We start from the raw sequence: 23,362 nt of genomic DNA, 5'->3' as shown, positions 1-23,362 counted from the left end.
TGCCTAGAGGAATCATTATAAGTAATTATTATACTCTCATGTCACATGTGAGTGCTCTGGTAGCTGGATGTGCAGTTTTTGAGTGTGAGGAGCTATTAAGGTAACTACTAGACTTCTGTATGTTTCTGGTTATTTTCCTCATTTCCAGCTAATATTTCTTCTTGTGTGGGTCCTCAAAAGACTATTACAAACTTTGCTTGTTAAAGGATTAAACTTGATATCACATGAAGCATTACTAAGTCTTTTGCTCTGAATATGGTGTCACTGTTCCCCAAAAATATCATGGACTTTATCATAGTTTGCCCCCTGCTGCGGAGCTGTTTGCAGATCTATGGCCATGTTCCTGTGACTAAGATTGCCAGACACTGGAGGCATTACTGGCTAGTGCTTGAGGGATATTAGAATTTTTTTTGTCTGAATTAGAAATATCCCTTGAGTTTACTCATGTTCATGCTCTTGCATGACTGTGCTTTCGACAACTCCTCCCTTTCTTGGGAATGCTCTTCATCTTCCAATATATTGGAGCCAAGCCCACTTATCCTTTAGGATTCAACTTCACTGTCACTCCACTCTGCGTAGCCTTCTGTGTTACTCTCCTCTCCTCCCAGGAATGGTGTTTTTTGTCATCTATAAAACTTCTCTATTTTAACACTTACTATAATTAATATTTTCCTTCTCCACTGAAGAGTGAGATCCTTGAGGGAAGAAGGGAAGAAACCATGTTTTATTCATTTTTTGCATCCCTGTCTGTTGGTCTAATGCCTGTCACACTCAGACCCTCAATAACTACCACTATTTATTGAAGAATAAATAATGAAAGAAATAAATATGTTAATTAGCTTGATTGTGGAAATTATTATACAAAGAAGACATATAAAATGAACTTTCCATTAATTCATGCAATAAGTGTGACTTAAGGAATATTATCAAAAGCAAATAAATTACATTGACAGTTCCCTTAAGCAGTTGGAATATCCGATTTAGGATCTGTTACTGCTCATTAGACAAGCTGAGATCCGCTTTAATCATGGGTCTCCTTTGCTTACCTTAAAAACTGACTTCATACCCACACAGCTGCCTGTGTCCATGGCAACTGAAATGCATGAATACTGGTTCTCAAACATAATCTCTCTAGAAAGTCAGGCCCTCTATTAAAACTGTAGGTTGCATTTGTATCTTCCAAGACAGGTATTATCACAAGCTTGCATAGGTATCTGTTTCCACTAGGCAATGGTGATTTCATACATCATCTTGTTTACAAAGTAGTTTCCACTGGGAGCATAGTGAGCTGCTGATAGAGCTTTTGTGGTGGGAACCCAGGAGCACATCAGTTGCGGAGACAACCACCAATAGTGAGGATATAGCCCATGGCATTTTCTTTATGTGTCACGTGGTATTATAATTTCTTTGCCCCAGTTTAATAAATATGGCAATGCAATCTGTGCTTTCTGTAGACTTCTGGAGGCGAAGACAGCATCGTATGTCCATGTCCCTCAGTGAAAGGATTCTATGTGGTAATGGCTGCTATGTGAAGATGGAGATCCTATTCTTCAATGTTGTTAACCCAATCTTATGAGGAAATTAAGATTTAAAGTGATATAGTGACTTGGTCAATATATGCTACAAAATGACAGAGGTATGGCTGGAACCACAACCTTTTAATGTGAGATGTGACACTCATCCTTTTGTTGCATTTTCCTCCTGTTTATAATTTATAAGAACATGAATTTAATGAAACTGGGTGGAAGCATGGTTTTTATATCCTGCACTAGTAGATTTGAAATAAATATCTATCTCAAGTTTGAATGAGAAAAATGTGTATTTTGTTCTCAGAGCAATCTAAGACTAAAATGGAGGATTTCAGGGATTCTAGAAGATAATATCTTAGCTGTGGTTTGCAGTTTATGGTAACATTAAATTCATGCTACCCATAATAAATTGTGGATCCCAGTTCAGAAAAATATCCCATGCTCCTCTAAGTCAGATCTTTTGATTTCAAGGAGAAAAGGATGTCATTTTATAGCAATTCTCCATATCTCCATGGAGGGATGTCTTATCACACAATGTAGGCGTGAGGAACCAGAGTGTGAGGAAAAGAGATTAAGCCTAGGGAAATCTGACTATTATTTTAACCTGGGTAGTGAGTGAATTATTTTAACCTGGATAGTGAGTGAATTATTTTAACCTGGGTAGTGAGTGAATTCTCTTCTTTGTGGATTTTATATTTTATCAGCTCTGCTCTCATATAAGGACTTTAAATTAGATCCTTACTATGACTAGTAAAAAGTTGAGCTTTTAACAAAGAACTCCGTCTTTACTTGCTGTCCCCCAGCTTAACTTAGCTTCACTAAATGCCTTCTTGAGAAAGCAGAACTACCCTTCTGGTTGAGGTAGGCAAGAGGAAGGAAGCTTCCTGGGGCTTAGAAAGCATTGGCTCCTTTATTCCTAACTTTTGGTGAACTAGTAGAATTGGCACTTAACTTCTGCCACTATTTCTTTTCTTTTTTTTTTTCCTTAAATTCTATTTTAGCCCGGGCGCGGTGGCTCACGCCTGTAATCCCAGCACTTTGGGAGGCTGAGGTGGGTGGATCACGAGGTCAGGAGATTGAGACCATCCTGGCTAACACGGTGAAACCCCGTCTCTACTAAAAATACAAAAAGCTGGGCATGGTGCCGGGCACCTGTAGTCCCAGCTACTGGGGAGGCTGAGGCAGGAGAATGGCGTGAATCCGGGAGGCGGAGCTTGCAGTGAGCTGAGATTGTGCCACTGCACTCCAGCCTGGGTGACAGAGCGAGACTCTGTCTCAAAAAAAAAAAAATTCTATTTTAGATAGGAAAACTATGCAATCAGAGAGTATCCAGTGACAATAAGCTTCTCTACTACCCATTTTGTTCAGACATCCAGTCTCTTTCTCCAGAGAAAAATTGTTACTAGTTTCTGGTAACCATTTACCTGAGATACTCTGTAGAGGGTAAGGGAAGGTTTATGACTGTCTTCACAGAGCTAAGTCCTAAAGGATGGACAGGTACCTACAAGAGAGGGAGCAACATTCCAGGCAGGGAGTAACATGTGCAAAACACTGACATATGAGGTCATAGTTACATGGCAAACCTAATGCTCCAAAATTCCTTTTACTGGGCACATTATTTCTTCATCTTCCCTCTGCTTAAAGTAGTTTTGCCTCTTCTTGAACTTCATATAAATGGAATCATTCAGTATGTACTCTTTTGCTTTATCACTTTGTTCACTCCACATTTTGCCTATTTCTTAATGTTGTCATGTTTAGCAGTAGTTAATTCATTTCAGTGTTGTGCAATATTCTATTGTATGAATGTAACAAAATTTATTCATCCATTTTATTGATATTGGACATTTAATCTATATTAGAACTTCCATCACACTGCCCTGTATTAACCAGTTCACATTTGTTTCTCTGGCAGATCTTGTGTAGTTTTTGAGAGCATACCTCTTTCCAGAAAGAAATTCAATATTGGTTTGATACTGGGAAACTGGAAGGTGATGCCCCAACTTCATTGCTCTTTCCTTTGGTCTTGATGACTGTGACAGTACAGATGATGTGGTTTCAGATCATACCCATGCTATTATGCCTACCTATTTGTATTGCCAATGACCAAATAATTTTTGTATCTTTAAAAATTTCATTCCGGTGATTCAAAAACTATATTTTCACCAAATTTGTTGATAAAAGGCTGTCTTTTACATTATCCTGTTTAAATTCTAAGAGCAGTGATATCACAGAGACCACCAGCACTTGTGCCAATTTTTCTCCATGGGAAATACTTTGCTGAAGTCTGTATGGACTATCTAGCTATTAGGAGCTACATTCTTTTGTCTCTACAAAGGCCTTGACTAGAGATCAGAAGTTATATAAAATCATGTCCATGTTACTATCCTGCATTTAGACTTACAACTCCCAGTAATTTCTGCAAAGCATTTCTTCTGCAAATTGGTAAGAGGAAAGAGTTTTTGTATTTCCAGGTTGGGTCCTGCAGCTAGGACCTTCTGATGTGGTGACAGAGGCAGCTATCCTGGGTGGGCCTGTCACTGGAAGGGATGAGTCTGCAGGAGTCTCTGCTCAAAGCATTTCCTGAGTTGTGCCCTCCTGGCAAACCCAGCAGCTTTCTTAGTAGGCCCATCTATCCTCAGAAATGCTTTTCAGCCTTCTAGACAAATCAAATTCCCTCCCCACTTCCTATAACGGCAGCTGCATGAATAAAAGCAAACCCAGCTAGCTTTCTAGCATGATAAAATATCTGGAGACAAAAACACCAAGGAGTTTATGCAAATGAAACCACAAAAATATTGAAGTACAAAGTGAGCTGATGTGTTATCAGAACTCAAAAGGTCATATCTAGATGGTCCAAGGATAGATCACAGAATTTAAATTGGGTACCCATAGAATTCAATTAAACCTGCAAATATTGACTCAGTGTCTAGTCTCATTGGGACACGTTAGCAGGGAGGTGGGGTGTAATAGACAGGGTGAAATGAGAGGTGAGTAAGACATAAACCCTGCTTTCAGGAAACTCTCAGCCTAGGGTGGAGAGGGTGGAAGGGATATAAGAAAAATAACTATGACAAACTATGGAGGCAGAAAATAGTAATGAAGTCCCAGGTGCTGGGGTCATATTGCAGCCTGGTCTCATCACTTAGATCTGAGTGACCCTGGGCACACTGTGTCTCTAAGCTCCAGTTTTATCATCTGTAAGACTGGGTTTAATGATACTGTCTACTTTGTAGTGTTGTTTTGCAAATTAAACCACATAGCCCGTCCACAACATTTAACCCAGCAACTGCCACATAGTGCTTTGTGGATGACAGCTATGAAATGTCAGGAGAGGGACAAAGCAAGAAGGAGAGGTTGCACCCAACTGAAGAATTTAAAACAAACTTCAATGAATAGGTAACATATGGAAAACAGAAATAGGATATCAATTGATGGAAACTGGGGAGAGACACACTTGACATATGTTCATAGTAGCTTCCTGTAGGGTTCAGTAGTCTCTGAGGTCAGGGTCCGTGTCTGTCACATTTGTCAACATGTCCCCAGTACCCAGCACCAGAGAGGGGTTCATTTATGACTAAAATAATAAATTCTCTGGTAAAACAAACATCATCAGGGACAGAGGCACAAGATATGCTTGCACTACCGTGTATAGGTAATTCCATCAGTGGTCTTGCTTCAGGCGAAGCTGGAATGTGAGATTGGAGGCAAATTGTGTAGGGCTTTGAGCACAGGACAAAGAGCTAGCCCCACAATCAGTGAAATCATTGTGCTTGTATTTCTATCCCTTCGAATTTTGAAGGAAATAAAGCCACTGAGCTATACTGCAGAGTCAGCTGAATTATGAACTCATCTTTCATTTTCCTGCCATCAGTTATGTGCAAATTAGACAATCTCTTATGCCTATAAATTGCTTAAACTAAGTTTGTGCTGCAAATGGTGCCAGTGGCTTTAGATGTGGCTGTCCAAGCTGATAATGAGGTTTACAGGGTCTGTGAGGATTATTTTCTAGAGCAGGCAAAGTCTGCAGCAATCAAACCTGAAATGCTTCTTAGATAAAAATGTGTGACTTCACTGGTCTCAGGTACTCAAATATCAGAATTTTTTTTTAATCCCTGGTTCTCTTTAACTGTTTATGGGCTTCTTATGAGGTCGGTAGTCCAAAGCTACTATTGGTCAGTCCAGTGGTAGCTGCCTGTTGGGCTAGGTAGTCTCTGAGGTCAGTGTCCATGCCTGTCACAGTCATCAATATATCCCCAATATTATGATCATTTCCAAGCCTTTATTTTGTCAGCCTTCGGCTTTTAGTATTTATAAAGGATTTTACAAATATTTTCCAAATATAACATATCACTTCTCAGAACAAGTTTGTTCTGTGGATTTTATCATATGACAGACAGGATGTGGAGCTCAGACTCCTTCATCTGATTCCCAGTTGCAGGCTCTCGCTGCTCAACCCCACAGCCTGTGTAAAGCATCACTGTTTTCTGAGCTCTCCAGAATTCTTCCTGCACTGACTACTTATGTGTGCAATGCTTCATCTTCAAGATACAAAATGGTTTCCTGCTTTTATGGGACTTCCTTTATATACTTCATACAACTACTCTCTTGATCACTTTTTATTTTAAAATTCAGTTATGACTTCTTCAACAGAAAAACAACAGAGTAAATGATCTAATAATTAACTGGGTTACCTTTCAAAAGATCTCTTGATCTGATAATGGTAGCAGGCCCAGCCAAACCTATAAGTAAGATTCTAATGCAGAAATCAAAAGGCATTTATCTAGCTCTTCATGTGGAAGAATTTGGAGAAAGAAGGCAAATAAATGCCTGATACTCCATTAACAAGCGTGTTTGTACCTGAAGCTGAAAGCAGCACAGGGTGATGTGGTAGGAGGTGCGTGCGCTTCTCAGTCAGGCTCACCTGGGTGAACTGGCTCAGCTGCTCTCAAGCTATCAAAACTTCATCTTGATCTTGAGCTGAGTGCAAATGCCAACCCTCAGTTTTCTCATTTGTAAAGGGAATTTAGTGATAGTTATATAATATTCACTCATTTCAATCATTCACAAGTCAACAGATATTTACTGAATACCTATTATGATACAGGCATTATTCTAGTTATTGGGAATGCAGCCAAGGATAAAAATAAAAATATATGGTTACTATCTCTATGGACTTGGGGTCTACTGAAGAAGACAGTATTTTATAGATAATTATACAAATAATTAAAATGTTGATGAAGGCTATGGGAGATGATATAGTTAGATATTTGTCCTTGGTCAAATCTTATGTTGAAATATAATCCCCAATATATTGGAAATATTAGAGGTGGGGACTAGTGGGAGGTGATTGGATCGTGGGGGTGGATCCCTCATCTATGCCTTAGTGCTGTACTCATGATAGTGAGTGAGTTCTCATGACATCTGGTCATTTAAAAGCGGGTGGCACCTCCCCTGTCACATTCTCTCTTGCTCCTGTTCTCTCCCCGTGAGTGCCTGCTTCTACTTTGCCTTCTGCCATGAGTAAAAGCTCCTTGAGGCCTCTCCAGAAGCTGAGCAGATGCCAGTGCCATGCTTATACAGCCTGCAGAACTGTGAGCCAATTAAACCTCTTTTCTTTATAAATTACTCAGTTTCAGGTATTTCTTTATAGCAACAAAAAACAGCCTAATACAGGAAAATGAAAACATCTGGATTTGGGGGAATGTTTGGGAGATCAAAACATCTTGATTTGGGGGATGTTTGAAATCAAAAATCTTGATTTTGGGGGAATCAAAAAGTTCTAAAATTGCAGCAAAAAGGATGAACAGGGTGAGTTGACTTACAGGGTTGTTGAGAGGATAATGGACTATGCTTACTGGAGTGCCTAGCATAGTAACTGGGACATGGTACTCAGTGATAACAATGAGAACAATAATATTGGACTCGGTGACTGCCCACTTCAGTCACTTTGGGGTATTCCAAGAAGTGAGTGTCCTCATCATCTTTCCCTTTCCCAGCTCAGATCTCTTCCTAGGGCACAAAGCCCTGCTTCTGAGGATTAGACGGAAAATCCACAGAGATTTATTCTAAGTTACTCCATGTTATGTTATTACTGAATAATGTAAACTCAGTCCTGAGACTGATAGAAATAACACAGGAATCAGTTATTCCAATCTGTGCTAAGTAACTAATAATTGATATGATATCCCATCCTGAGAGCAGCTTTTATTAAAGGGGAGAAAACATAAGAATGATTCCTGAGAATGGAAGAAAAATGATTCCTGAGAATGGAAGAAGCAGCGCATAGTCTGAGTATGTGTGTGAAGGGGAGGAAGGGGTAGAGAATGTCAAACAGAGATCCTAGGAGCTCTCACACTGAGGTAATAGGAAAAGGTGGGGGTGTCTGAAAGCATGCTGGTGCTTCCTGATGAATTTATCCAGGAAGCCTGTAGGATGTCTATTTTCTGATGGCAAAAGTGGTTCCTGCCACATTCACAATCCATGAAATTTTTTAGTTAAACATGACCACATCAGTGGTCCCTCATGTTTCTTTGGAGTTTTGGACTGAGGTTATTTCACAGTCACATCACCTCTGTTCATCTCCTCCTTCCTGGTGACTACTGACTAGTGCCAACTGTGCTAGTAAGAAGATATTGTTTCTGTATTGTTGGGCCTTCTGAAGACCGAAAGAAAACTAGACTCATCTTTCCATCTGCCATCTATCTAGACTTTTTAAGCACCTGTTAATTCTTGGTCCTGAGTTAGAAGTTGTGGATAAAGAATAAATCAAAAATAGTTTCTGCTCTCAGGGAGTTTACAATCTAGTGTTTCGATGGAGCAAAGTAGCAGGAACTGTGAGAGCACAAATGAAGAAATGACTAACTTGGCACAGTGTACTGGGAAAGGGAAGGTATTTGGATAGGCCTTGAAATGAAGTCTACCTACCAGAAAGGTAGGTGATGTATTCTAGGCAGAGCATATCCTGTGAAAATGCCCAGCAGAATGAGAAAGAACATATTTGTTAGATGAAGTGATCCATGAAACAGGCATATTTAAGAATCATTAGTTTAATTAAATATATTCTGTTTTGAATCCCTTTGAGTGGTGCAGAAAGAGAGAGAAGGAGAAAGAGGGAAAGAAAGAGGGGGAAGGAGAGGGGGATAAAGGGAAAAGGAAGGTAGGTGAGGAACAGGGCCATCTCTGGTGGAGGAACATTGAATAAATGAAAGTGACATATTTGACTCAAAAGTTCACAGGTTAAAGATGCCCAAATTCTTGTTAGTCTTAAGTACTTGGCCATGTTATTAATCTCATTTTTCCTCATTTATGCACTTGGTCATGTTTTCAACCTCATTTTTCCATTGGCATGGAAGAGATAGCCTGACAGCATGTTCTCATCACTGAGGATTCTTTCCTGGCCTCCTAATTCTAAAAAGCAGTGATTTTAGAGCTTGATAACCCAAGGATTGAATCCCCACTCTTCCATTATTTGCCCTATGACCTTGAACAAGTTTCTCAACATCTCTGAGCCTCAGTTTCTCCTCATATAACATAAGGAGGTGGTCTCTCTCTTGCATTGCTGTTGTAGGGATGAGGCATAATTTATATAAAGGTCTAGTGTGGCCCCTGATATACAGGAGGCACTCAGTGAATGGGTATTGTTATTACTCCTGTCATTATGTTTTGTTTTTAATAGTAATTATTCTAGTATTATTTCACTTTTTTGTGATTTTTTTTCTATGTTAAATTGTAAAATCTGTGGAGAAAGGCTAGATTTTACTCCTCCCTAGGCACCTGACTGGTACTAAATGCTTAGTAAATACTTGGTAACTCACTGATAGAAAATCCTGTGATGCTTGAAAATGTGGAGTTGAGAGAATAAACTCCTGTTGACTTTTCTGGTATAAACAATTTTATGTAATATTTTATGTGCTGTATAGAATTTATAGGAACTTCACCAAAGAGAAAAACAGGTAACATTCAATCATAAAAGTGATATGCAATCTCAGAACGATTCAGAAAGAGTCCTTAATCCTGTTCATGTTGCCATAAAATGAATGAGTTCTATCTATAAAGAGGGGCAAGATGCAGAGAAATATTTTGAGGGCATGCTGTTAGTTGGATCTTATGTAAAATTATTTGTTTTGACCAAGGCTTCCTTCTAATAGGATTAATACTGAATGGAAGGCATTCTCTTTCACTAGAGAATTCCAAAAGTTAGTGTACAAAGGAGTCACATGGAAAAGCTTAGAAGATGGTGGCAGGGTTGTAACCCCAGAGATTCTGCTTCAGAACTTTAGTTCTGTTTGTGTCCACTTATATCCTGAGGTTCTGCTCAGGCCATAGGCTTGTCCTGGGTCCTGTCCGCCCACCCTTCCAGCCCTGCCCCAGGCTGAGACACGGATGTGCTTGTGTTCCCACAGAGGCCACCCCAGCCAATACTGTCACCTGATGGCCATTATTCTCAGCTGCCATGTGGCCTTCTGAGCCAATAGATAATTATCCTCTTTAGTATCCCTGCAAGCAGAGCTGGGGTTCAGGAATTTGCTAATTACTGTTCTCTGTTGACTAATTATCCACATCCATCATGTATATACTTGGACACATTTAGTTTTAAAATCAATTCAAATCCCAAATCCTCAGCCACTTACCTGAGTGGATGCCCATGATATATTTATATGTTGCTGCCACCACCAGCACTGAAGGCTGCAAACACTAATAATTACAGCTACAGAAGCAACTATTGCTTACTGACACCGACCACTTCCCAGGAGCTTTCGTGGAGGCTCTAACATTTCCCTTTGAAGTAGATTTGTCCCTTACTATGAATACAGAATCTTGGCTCAGAGAAATTAAATAGCATGTTCAAGGTCACAGTGTTGGTAAGCAGAAGAGCTGTGATCCAAACCCAAATCTGTCTGATTTCAAAACCTCTGCTACTTCCACTAAAATGAAGGGAAGGCAAATAGTGTCTTTTCAATACTTGTGTTAGTTGAGTATGAATTGTAGCATTTCAAACTTAAGTCTGGAGGAGAAAAGAACCAATTTTACTTTTTCAAGATGAGAATCTAGAATGATTTCTCATATTTATTATATTAGATTATTCTTATTCTTTTATTCCAAAGATTTGCTGCGAGCCAGGTTGAGTCAGTGCTGTGCCGTGTAAGGGAGCATAAACATCTTCAGGTATAACCCAAGCCACGGGCTCCAAATGCGGAGTTTGAATACAAGAAGCAAAATACAGCCTTTTGAAATCTTCTTTTTCCTTTTCTTTGTTAAGCCAAATAATACAATTTGCTACACACATTTCAAGGTAGCTTAGAAATGGAATAGCTTCACCACAAGCCTTTCTGCAGAGGACAGCCTGAGAGTCAAGTGAGAAAGTGACAGCCAGAAGCTAGTCCATCTCAGGCAACAGAGGAAAGCTACTGCATTGCGGAGTCCCAGGGACGACCTAATGGAAAACAACAGCGAGAGTGTGAGCCAGGGCTCTGCTGGTGGAGTGGGGAAATGCAGCTGCAATTCCAGGACACACAGAGACTGCACATGTGCAGAAGCATGCAGAGAGAATGTTTGCATCTTTCCTGTAAGATGAGCAGAAAACGACCCTCCCTACAAAAAGACTGCAGGAGAAAACTTCCTGGAGGTTGAGAATAACATGCAAAAATAATGTCCTGTGATGAGGAAACTTGGGCCTGAGTGTGCACAAAGGAATGATCTTTGAGGAGAACCACTCATACCTAGAAGTCATTCAATAATGTGTGCTGGATGCAGTAAGATGTGAGGGTGGTAGGACATGTACAGTGAGATTTTTAGAGGTGTCTGAGGTATAGTCTTCTACAAATACTCAGTATGGGTCACTTCCCAGGTTGCAAATTTTGTGTCTCAGTCTCCTATTGAGATACAAATATGGTACTTGTGAAGCTTCCCAGTATGAAGGATAGAACATTCAAATCAGAATAGGATCTTATTTCTTGGGCAATTCATGCCCTCTTTCAACCTCAGTTTACTACCTCTAACAAAAGGGATATGGACTATCTTAGGGTTCTCAAACTCTAATTGTGTAGGAATCACCTGGGAATCTCATCAAATGCAGATTCAGGGCCAGACACAGTGGCACATGCCTGTAGTTCCAGCTACTCGGGAGGCTGAGGTAGGAGGATCACTTGAGGCCAGGAGTTTGAAGCTGTAGTATGCCATGATTGCATCTGTGAATAGCTGCTTCACTCCAGCCTGGGAAACAAAGTGAAGCACTGTTTCTTTTGAAAAAAAAGGAGATTCTGATTCAGTAGTTCTGGGCTAGGGCCAGAGAATCTGCATTTGTTACTAGGTTGCAGGTGATGTGGATGCTGCTATTCTGGAGTTCACATTTTGAATTGCATGGGACTAGATTTTCTTCAAAAGCTCTTAACCTTGATACTGGGTTTAAAAAAGAAGGAAACTAGATGCCTTGATGAATAGAATTCAATAATCTCAGAACTCTTAATGTTTTAAAAAGTCTCCAATCATTTATTAATTTTTAAAAATATTTATTGGGCCAATATTATGTTATGTATACTTTTCCAGAAACTAAGTACTGTACACAGAAAAAAATTGCCAAGATGCCTGCAATTTGGAAGTCCAGAGAAGGGAGACAGGCAACAAACACAAAAATAAGTGAAACTGGTAATTCAGACCATGAGTGAGAGCTTTAGCTGAGATGTAACTCCCATGAGAGCATGGACTTTGCTCTCCTGTTCACATCTCTTTCCATTGCCTGGAAGAACATCTGAAACATAGTAAGTGCTCGTAAATATTTGTTGAACAAACAAATAAGTCAGTTATGTTAAGTGCTATTTATCTTAAAACAACATAAAACAGAGAAATATGATTCAGAGAGTAACAGAGTAGTGTGGGCATTTTAGCTTAGTAAGCAGAGGAGTCTTCTCTCTAGAGGTGGCATTTGAGCCAAGTATTGCATGACAAGAAGGAATTGATCAGGTGCACATCGGTTTTCCAGACAAGGAGAATGGCAAGTGCAAAGGTCCTGAAATAGGTTTGCTTGACAAGTTCAAGACTCAGCAAGGAGACCTGCGGCTGGAGAGGCTGGTGAGGACTGGCTTCAGAGGATAAGGAAAAGAGATAGACTTAGACAGAAGCAGACGGGGATGAGATCAGAAAAGGTCTTGCCTGACATGGTCATGGATTTTATTTAAATGCCATGGAAGATCATGGAGGCTTTTTATGAAAAGCCTGGAATAATGTAATTTCATGTTTTTAAAAAGACCAGTCTGGCTGCCCGAGAGGATATAAGAAGGCAAAGGTAGCAGAGGCATGTCAGGAGGCTATTCCAATTGAGGAATATCGCAAAATTCCAGCAAGAAATGACAGAGGTTGCTTAAGGATAGTCCTAGAGGAAGTAGATGTATTAAATATATAGAGTCAAGGTAGGTCTGGCAGGATTGACTGATGGATTAGATGTTGGCTGGGGCCAATGGGGGTGATAGGTGAAAAGGATTACAAAGAATAATCAAGGACTCCTCCTTGTCAATCCTTTAGCTGATACAGGAATAGGTGCTCCTTCGTAAATTAACCTATTTTGGAACAGCTCAATTTGTAGGCAGACTTTTCATAAGTCGAATTTAAATTTTTCTCCCTGCAACTACATTCACTGATCTGAGGCCTAGTTTTGCAATTACACAGACCATGTATACTGACTCTTCTTTCCAATAATCCTCCAAATGTTCAACGACAGCGATTGTAAACTCCTTCACACACACCATGGATTTGACATCCTCCAAGCTCAAAGTGCTCTGTGTGTTCATGCGATCCTCTATACCAGGCATGGCTTGACTTTTCTTCTGTGAGACACTGACTGAGTGGATTAGAATCTCTCCATGGTTTATCGTTCCTGCTTACTGGATGAAACCAGGTCTGGAATCAGCAAAAACTGAAATCCTCAATCATTGTTTCACAAATGTTCTACACATTGGAATCACCCTACGAGTTTTTAAAAATGCTAACATCTGTGTGGCATCCCCGGCAAGTCTGATTTAGTTGATATAGGGTGCATCCCAGGCATTCAGAGTTTCATACATTCCCCAGCTGATTCAAATGGGCAACAAAGCTTGAGAACTGTTGATATTTTGATCCTTGCTATTCAAATATGGCTCATGAACCAGTAGCATTAGGAGGCCCTGGAGCTTGTTAGAAATGTATGTAGAATCTCAGCCCTCTTTCTGAACTCTGTCCTACTGAATCAGAATCTGCATTTTAACACAATCCTCAGATAGTCCTGTCCCATATTAACGTTTGAGAAGCACTTGTGTAGTGATTTTTTTTAACTTTTATTTTAAGTTCAAGGGTACGTGTAGAAGTATGTTAGATAGGTAAACTTGTGCCATGGGGGCTTGTTATACAGATTATTTTGTCACACAGGTATTAATTCTAGTACCCATTAGTTATTTCTCTTGATCCTCTCCCTCCTCTCACCCTTTACCTTCCAGCAGGCCTCAGTGTCTGTTGTCCTCTTCTGTGTGCCAGTGAGTTCTCATCATTCAGCTCCCTCTTATAAGTAAGAAAGTGCAGTATTTGGTTTTCTGTTCCTGTGTTAGTTTGCTAAGGGTTGTCTTCCAGCTCCATTCATGTTTCTGCAAAGAAAATGATCTTGTTGTTTTTTCTGGCTACATAGAATTCCATGGTGTATATGTATCACATTTTATTTATCCAGCCTACCCTGATGGGCATTTAAGTTGTTTCTATGTCTTTGCTCTTGTGAATAGTGCTGCAGTGAACATACCCATGCATGTGTCTTTATTATAAAATGATTTATATTCCTTTGGGTTTTACCTAGTAATGGGATTGCTTGGTCAAATGGTGGGTCTGTTTTTAGGTCAAATGGTAGCTCTCTTTTTAGGTCTTTGAGGAATCACTACACTATTGTCCACAATAGTTTAACTAATTTAACCTGCCTACCAACATTGTATAAGCATTCCTTTTTCTCTACAATCTTGGCAGCACTGGTTATTTTTGGACTTTTTGAAAACAGCCATTCCGACTGGTGTGAGATGGTATCTCATTGTGGTTTTGATTTGCATTTCTCTAGTGATCATTGATGTTAAGCTTTTTTTTTCATATGCTTGTTGACTGCATGCATGTCTTCTTTTGAAAACATACATGCAACCTACAGCATGGGAGAAACCTTAATTAGACCCCACTTGTCAATTTTTGCTTTTTTGCAGTCAATTTTGGCATCTTTGTTATGAAATCTTTGCCCCTTGCTAAGTCTAGAATGGTTTTCTTCCAGGGTTTTTTATCGTTTTTGGGCTTTACATTTAAGTCTTTAATCCATCTTGAGTTAATTTTTGTATATCGTATAAGAAAGGGGTCCAGTTTCAATCTCCTACATATGGCTAGCCAGTTATCTCAGCATCATTTATTGAATAGTGAATCCTCTCCCCATTGCTGGTTTTCGTCACCTTTATCAAAGATCAGATGGTTGTTGGTGTGGGGCCTTATTTCTGGGCTCTCTATTCTATTCCATTTGTCTATGTGTCTATTTTTGTGCAAGTACCATGCTTGGTTTTGGTTACTATAGCCCTGTAGTATAGTTTGAAGTCGGGTAGCATGATGCCTCCAGCTTTGTTCTTTTTACTTAGGATTGCCGTGGCTATTCAAACTCTTTTTTTGGTTCCTTATGAATTTTAAAAAGGCTTTTTCTAGTTCTGTTAAGACTGTCATTGGTAGTTTAATAGGAATAGCATTGAATCTATAAATTGCTTTGGGCAGTATGGCCATTTTAATAATATTGATTATTTCTTTCCATGAGGATGGAACGTTTTTCCATTTGTTTGTGTCATCTTTGTAAATCAGTGATTCTAAACCTTGGCTACACATTAAAATTGTTTGGGGGGCTTTTAAATAAATACTTATTCGTAGTTCTAACTTAAGACATTCTGATATAAATGGTCTGAGTGTGTACGTGGGCATTAGGATTTTTAAGAATTCCCCAGATAATTTGAATGTGCAGACTAATGAGAACCATGGCTCTGTATCTTATCTCTGGCAGTAATTAATCTAGTGGCTCTGAGTAAGGTGCTTATTTTCTCCTAAAATTTCCTCTCTGTAAAAAACAAACATTGGCCCTGGCACAGAGGACCAAAGAAATATTAAGCATTTAGGACATTTTTTATCAGGGGAGGCTTTGTAGCTATGTAATTAGGAATTTAGCCACCAAGAAGATCCTAATATTAAAAAATAAGGCTAATAAGGAGAAATGAAACCTGAGTTAATTTGCCTAGAGAGTGAAGGGTGGAGATTGGTTACAGTGCTTCAGTTTTCAGCAAGGTAATTTAATAGATGTTGACCAGCTCTTCTCCTTTGCCAACAGAGGTACTGCCAAGCTGAGACTGTAGCATGAGAGATGTCATGGCATCTGAGATTATTTCCGGGTCACTGCTGAGCCAGTCAGTCACTCATGTGCTATTATCCATGTAGCAGCCTGTGCCAGATACTGCAGGAGTGAGAAGGATTACACTTATGACAACTAGGCTTTCCAAGGAAAATATGTTTATGGCCCCAAATTCTGGGGGCTGTGGAATCTGAAGGGAAGGGCAGAAGTTGGTTAATATCTTTAAAGAAATGTCACCTTGAAGGATGTTGAGACCATCCTCTGAGGATCTTATGAAGGCTTTTCATAAGATCAATGATTTTCCATCTCGATGGTCAAGCCACAGAAGGTTGCTTTCCTGGACTCATTTCTCTGGATATTACCATTTTGTCTTCTAGGTTTGAAAATCTTGTCAAAAAGCAGCTTCTCCTGTGGAGTTATAGAAAAACAATTCATGTCTATATATACCTTTATTTACACATTTCAATATTTTATTTGCTCTGCTTGTAAATTCTGCAAATATGGTATTATTCCCTTCTATGTGTTCACTGGTCATTAGAGAAATGCAAATCAAAACCACAATGAGATACCATCTCACGCCAGTTAGAATGGCAATCATTAAAAAGTCAGGAAACAACAGATGCTGGAGAGGATGTGGAGAAATAGGAATGCTTTTACACTGTTGGTGGGAGTGTAAATTAGTTCAACCATTGTGGAAGACAGTGTGGCGATTCCTGAAAGATCTAGAACGAGAAATACCATTTGACCCAGCAATCCCATTACTGGGCATATAACCAAAGGATTATAAATTATTCTACTATAAAGACACATGCATACATATGTTTATTGTGGCACTATTCACAATATCAAAGACTTGGAACCAACCCAAATGTTCATCAATAATAGATTGGATAAAGAAAATGTGGCACATATACACCATGGACTACTATGCAGCCATAAAAAAGGATGAGTTCATGTCCTTTGCAGGGACATGGATGAAGCTGGAAACCATCATTCTCAGCAAACTATCACAGGAACAGAAAACCTTATGTTCTCACTCATAAGTGGGAGTTGAACAATTAGAACACATGGACATAGGGAGGGGAACATCACATACCAGGGCCTGTTGGGGGGTTGGGGGCTAGGGGAGGATAACATTAGGAGAAATACCTAATGTAGGTGACAGGTTGGTGGGTGCAGCAAACCACCATGGCACTATGTAACAAAACTGCATGTTCTGCACATGTACCCCAGAACCTAAAGTATAATTGAAAAAAAGAGAAAAAAGTACATGGAAAATATTGTATAATAAAAGTAAATCAATTAGTCCTTGAAAAAAAAAAGAAAATTAAGGGAGGAGGTGACATGTTCTGTGGACAGAGTGCTAAGTGGTGGTTTCTCAGTTTGAACCCAGGTCTTTCACCTCTAATTCCAATGTATTTCTGAATTCTAAAGAATGGACCATGTTTTATTTTTGGAAGACTTATCAACATCTTTGGGATTTTAAAAAGGAGTAACCTGGGCAGAGGGGAGTAACCCTTAGATTCATTCATGGTAACTCTGGCTGTGCCCTCTTAGTGATCATGGTACATGCCAACTTGGCCTCTACCACCAAGAGGTTGCCCTGAGAAGGAATAGGGTATGACTACTAACAGGTATGTGTTTCTTTTGCAGATTATGAAAATATTTTGGAATTAGAAAAGGGTAATGGTTGTACAACCTAGTGATTATACTAAAAGCCACTGAATTGTGTACTTTAAGTGGGCACATTTTATGGTATGTGAATTATATATCAATTACAAAAAGTGTTGGAGACTTCAATAGTGATAGAACTAAGCAGAAGATCAACAAAGAAATAGAAAACTTGAAAAAATTATAAACCATTTAGACATAATAGATATCTATAGAACTATTCACAATAAAATGTCAGAATATGCATTTTTCTCAAGCACAAATGTAGCATTCTCCAGTACAGACAATATGCCACGTCACAGCGCTCAATGTGTTTAAAATGATTAATCACACACACATGTTCTGTGACCACAATGGAATGGAATTACAGGAGGAAAATTGAAAAATTCACAAACATGTGAATACTGAACATACAATCCTGAATGGATCAAAGAAGAAATCTCAAGGGAAATTAAAAGTACTTTGAGATGAATAAAAGTAAAAACTCAACAAATTAAAACATATGGGATGTAGCTAAACAGTGATTAGATTGAAAGTTATAGCTGTAAATGTCTATATTTTTTTAAAAACAAAAATAATAACCTAACCTCATACCATAAGACACTGGAAAAGTAAGAGCAAACCAAACCTAAAGCAACCACAAAGAAGGAAGTAGCAAAGATTAGAGTATAAATTAACAAAATAGAGATAGGAAAAAATCGAAATGGAATGAAATGAAACCAAGAGTTGGTTCATTGAAAAGAGCAACAAAATTGACAAACCTTTAACTAGACTGAAGTGTTTTTGCGCTGAGGATCTTTTCCTGAATCCCTAAAGTACATTCAGCCATGTAAGCCATCAGGCTCTGTATAGAGTCACTCTGTTTTATAAATGAAACACTAGACATATCCTAGTCCCTACGAGAGGTGGAATATTAGATATATCTGAGCTTGTTCTTGCTGGTAAGAGCAGGAGAAAGTATCTCTTAGGCCCAGGTATGTTCTAAATACAGGTCATCCAATCTGAGAAAATGTACTCTGATAGGAGGTCAAATTAAAAAGCACAATTATTCCAAGTGTCAAGTGTAGAATGGAAGGATAATATTGCAGCAGAATAACATCTAAGTGGATAAACTGGTAACAAAGTAGCCAGGGGAAGTATAGGTAGATTGGGGCCAACAGGTAGCAGCCAATGGCCAACTGCATTTGTTGATAATAAGTTTCTAGGGCTGTGGTTTGGTGAGAGTACATCCTATGCTGTCAAAGATATGATAAGAAAATGACTTTCAAATCAAAACCTATAAACATAAATCCTGGCCCAGTACTTATTAGCAGATGACCTCACCCAGATAATTTAATTTTTCCAAGAACTTTTTAGTTCTAAAAGGCAGATGGTAATTCCTGTCTTACAAAGTTGTTGTGGTGATAAAATGAGATCAAATAAAAAGTGTCATTTATAGCATTTGGTACCAAGATGTTTAATAGTTGGTAGATACTAGTGATTTTTTTTGCCATCATCATTATTGTATTATTACAATAGTTTTAAGAAAATAAAAGTTCAAAGGGTAATTCAATCAGAAATTCTTTTTCACACACAGCCCCACAGAAGGGATGTGATTTCCTGGCTGGCAAGAGCACAATGTACAGTTGTCAGGATCATTCGTTAGAGATCTTCCCCACAGCCCAGATGTTCACTCATATGAAATTCCCTTGGATTGTCAAGTTTTAAAATGGACTCTTCCATGCAGAGACTTTAACAGCATAATGGAGTGAATGCAAAGTGTCAGCCTACTTAACCATGGATGTTGAGAATTAAAATTTAATTCTAAAATTCTACACTTAAACCAGTTTCCCTTATGCCAGACAAAAAAAAAAAAAAAAGTTTTCCAATCTGCCAGGTATCAGATTTTGCCCTTGGGTATGAATTTTCCTCCTGAATTTAGAAACATACGCGCAAAGGTATGGTGCACATGCCTAATTCTTTCTTTTTGTTAGATTAAAACAGAATAATTATATATTTATATTAAGGATAGTTACTTTCAAGAGCTTCTTTTCACAAATGGAGAAATATAGGCTTAGGTATTTTGTCCACAACCATGTAGCAGGCGTCAAGCCCTAGTCTGCTGGATTCCAAGGCCCATTCTAGTCCTCCCCTACCACATCTGCTGCCTTATATTGACATCTGTAAATAAGACTTTTGGGCAAAAAGCCAGACTTCCAGGCAGGGTATGTTTAGTAAAATAAGCACAGTTAAAAAATCATTTATAAACAGCACTGATGGGGCATGATCATGTCTAGGAAGAATGGAGAAGTGTGCACAGAGGACATATATCTCTATATTTCATCCCTCAGTTTCACTCTTTCTCTGAAGTGCACCATTTATTCATTGATTTATCAATTTATATTCTCATTCATTCAATTATTGAGCGTCTGTTTCATGTTGAACATTTTGTGCTTTGTAGGGATCCAGTAGTGAGCAAGAAAGTTGACTAAATGCAGTTGTGCTCAGTTTGTGAAATCTTCTTCCATCTCTATGATGAGAGGAATTTCTCCCTCCTCTGAAGCACCTCACCACTTTTACCCCACTTTTTCTGTGGCACACAGTGCCCTTGGCAACAGCACGTTGGAAAGGGCATACAGCCTCCTGCCACACCTCCAGGCCTCTCTGCTTTCAGAAAGCCTTCCCTGTCCACACTCCCAAATGCAGCCCTAATTTTGTCTACTATTTCCCAAATTCCTGCAGCCCTAATGCCTGATTTCCCTGAAACCTCGGCACACACTACCTGGACTCAAAGGCTATGTGCATAGTAGTTAAACATCATGGGTTTTGCACTGGGTTTGGGTTCTACTTGGCCACTTAGAAGCCATGTAATCTTTGCAAGTAAGCTAATTCCTTATCATTTCAATTTCCTTCTTTTTACAATAGGGATCATGCCAGTACATACCTCAGAGGGTTGTTATCCTAATAAAATGTGTTAATCACATGAAGTTCCTAGAACTGTGTATACAGTTCTTTTTCCTTCTCCAGGAATCTCCACCAGCTCCTTTTCGCACATGTAGTCAAACCCAACTAAATCTGGTGTTTAAGACCCTCTGCCACCCCTCATTATCTTTTTTTCTTTTCCTAAGCTCTCAGTCCTCAGTCCACTGGACTAATTCCTGCTCCTGAAACATAGGCTGAGCTCTCTCTTTCCTTTGTCTTTGCTCAGGCTCCCTTCCCTTTGCTCTGCACTGCCCACCTTAGTAATCATCCAACATCCAACCTGAGTGCAACATCTCCATGCAGCTTCCCCAGCTGCTGCCGTCAGATCATCACAATCAATTCTTCTTTCTCATGCTTGCCACCTCTATAATCCCATCTGCCTTCTGTTGGAGCTCCTTGGGGAGATGTTGACACATTCTTCTTGATGGTGAGCTTCTCCAGGTCAGGGAACGTGTTTGTTACTGTTTGTTGAATAAAGTGAAATTAAATCCACTCTTTAACTACTTTAACTTGAAACAGCATCATCTAACTCAGTAAAACTGACCTCTTGGTTTAGGGTTAATCCTTCAATTTTGTCTATATAATCTAGTTTCTCTATGATTCCTGGGGCAATGGAGCCTGGTATAGTACAGGGTTTTTCTGGTCGATTTATTCTTACGTCATTTTCGTCTCCCTAACAAGATATTTATTTATGTGTCAGGGGGCAGACATTCGAGGAAAAGTTTGGCCTGGATGCCAGGAGGTTTGAAGCTTGCTTTTTGAGTCAGACAGAGACATATTGCTCGAATGCTGTCTTGAATAGTTTAAGGAATCAGTGCCTATGGTAGAGCGCAGTCAAAACTCTGAATTATTCATCACCACATCCTGAAAGGAGCAAAGATGTCATAGAAGGTCAGGAGGAAAGCGGAAGAATCAGAAAGGAGGAGCTGGGGCTCCTGTTTGATTTGTCCATAAAGGAAAGATTGATGAGCAGCTCTCCTGATGAAGAAGATATTCTGAGGAAGTGGCGATTAGGGGCATGTGGGGACAGGTGTGAACATCAAAAAGAAACCAAGAGGATTTATCAATGCTTCAGCAATTCCACCCCAAAGTAGGTGATGGAGCAACCAAGGATGCCATAGGAAGTGTGTGTATGTAAGTGTGGTGAGCACTGGAGGAAGCTCTGAATCTAAGTGAGGAATAATCAGCTTTAGGACCATGAAAACAAAGGAAGGTTACACTAGCCAGAAAGCTGGCATCCAAAAAAAAGCTATTTTGGACTGAGGGAAACACCAGTTCTCCCGTGAAGAGTGGGACAGTCAGGTCAAAACAACACAGTGGTGGCTAGATACGCTCCCACTTCCCTATTTACCAGGTGTCTTCTTGGCAGCAGGGGAGCAGAACTCTAAGGCTACAACTTAATTACAGGGTGATATCCACTAAGATTCTTTCCTTTCTTATCAGACTCACATTTAAGGTCCAAAATGAGAATGACAAGTGCTAAATATCTCACATTTTAAGTTCGCCTAGCTATCACCAGTTGGGGCCAGCCACCTTCCTAGAAGATTTCCTGAAAGACACCAGAACTAACCCAACCATCACAGGCCCTGCAATATAGCAGCTTCTCAACCAACATGGGGCTAAACAAGGAAAAGGAGACTCTGCATTCTGAAGTATGTTACTTTCTGCAGAAAAGTGCTCCTCTTTCTACAACGTAGTGAAGAAGATGACTTCCAAGAGAATCTCTACAAATGACGTGGAGAGTCTGTGAGATGGACACTGTCATTTTCTGTCCTTCTTTGCCTTATTTGCTGGTGAACTTGACTATCACCCACCCACCATGCAGCCTACATAGCCCAAAAGAGAATTAGAAGATAGATCATGAAACTGAGTAGGGGGGGTTGAAGCAATGCAGTGAGCATTCTCACTCTCTGTCCTGATAAGAATATAAATTCCCTAAGAGCTTAGTGAAAGCTGTGGAACATAGCTTGGATTTAACTGTCACTTATGAGTTCATCCAGGATGGTCACCTGCTGGGGGAGTGGGCTCCGGCAACAAGAGGGCAAGGGGTAGACCCTCTCTTGGTCCATAAAGGGAAGATGAGCAGTTCTCCTGATGAAAAAGATATTCTGAGGATGTGGCAATTAGGGGCATGAGGGGACAGGTCTGAACATCAGAAACCAAGAGGATTTATCAGTGCTTCAGCAATTCCACCCCAAAGTAGGTGATGGAGCAACATGGATGCCACGGAGTGTGTGTATGTAAGTGGTGTGAGTACTGGGGATTGATCAGTGTTTCAGCAATGCCGTCCCTCTCCCTCTTGGGAGAGGACACACTGGGACAGGATCTTCTACATCAGTGTGGTGGAAAGAACCTCTGGAAAGCTGACTCATATATGACATCTCCACCCCTCTGGAAATTCACCCAAAGAACCTCAATGGCCATTAGCATGAGAAGTAGCAATGACCAAAAGAAGGGTTATAACATTTCCAATCAAGTAAGAGAAAGATACTGGACCTTGTTCTCTCCGACCATCATTGCTCAGGATCTGCAACATCTGAGAGACTGCTGTCTGGAAGAAGGAGAGGGATCTCAGGCTGTCCAGAAGGCAGGCCAACCTCCTCACTGCCCTCCCCAGCACCCACTCCACACTGCAAGCTGGAGTTCTATCCTGTATTGGCAAAGGAGCAAAGAAGAGCTTTGATCAAAAATGAGCTCGTGATATTTAAATGAAGCCTGTGTGCCAGAAGTTTGTGTACCAGAATAAGATTCCCCTAATAACTTTAAGTGACCAAAAAGTCAAGGCATCAGACCAAAATGCTACATTAAGGGAGGTATTACCCATTAGGAAAGG

This window comes from Nomascus leucogenys, chromosome 19 (genome assembly GCF_006542625.1).
Source record: "Nomascus leucogenys isolate Asia chromosome 19, Asia_NLE_v1, whole genome shotgun sequence".
Taxonomy (NCBI): Eukaryota; Metazoa; Chordata; class Mammalia; order Primates; family Hylobatidae; genus Nomascus; species Nomascus leucogenys.
This window is presented reverse-complemented; position numbering follows the sequence as displayed.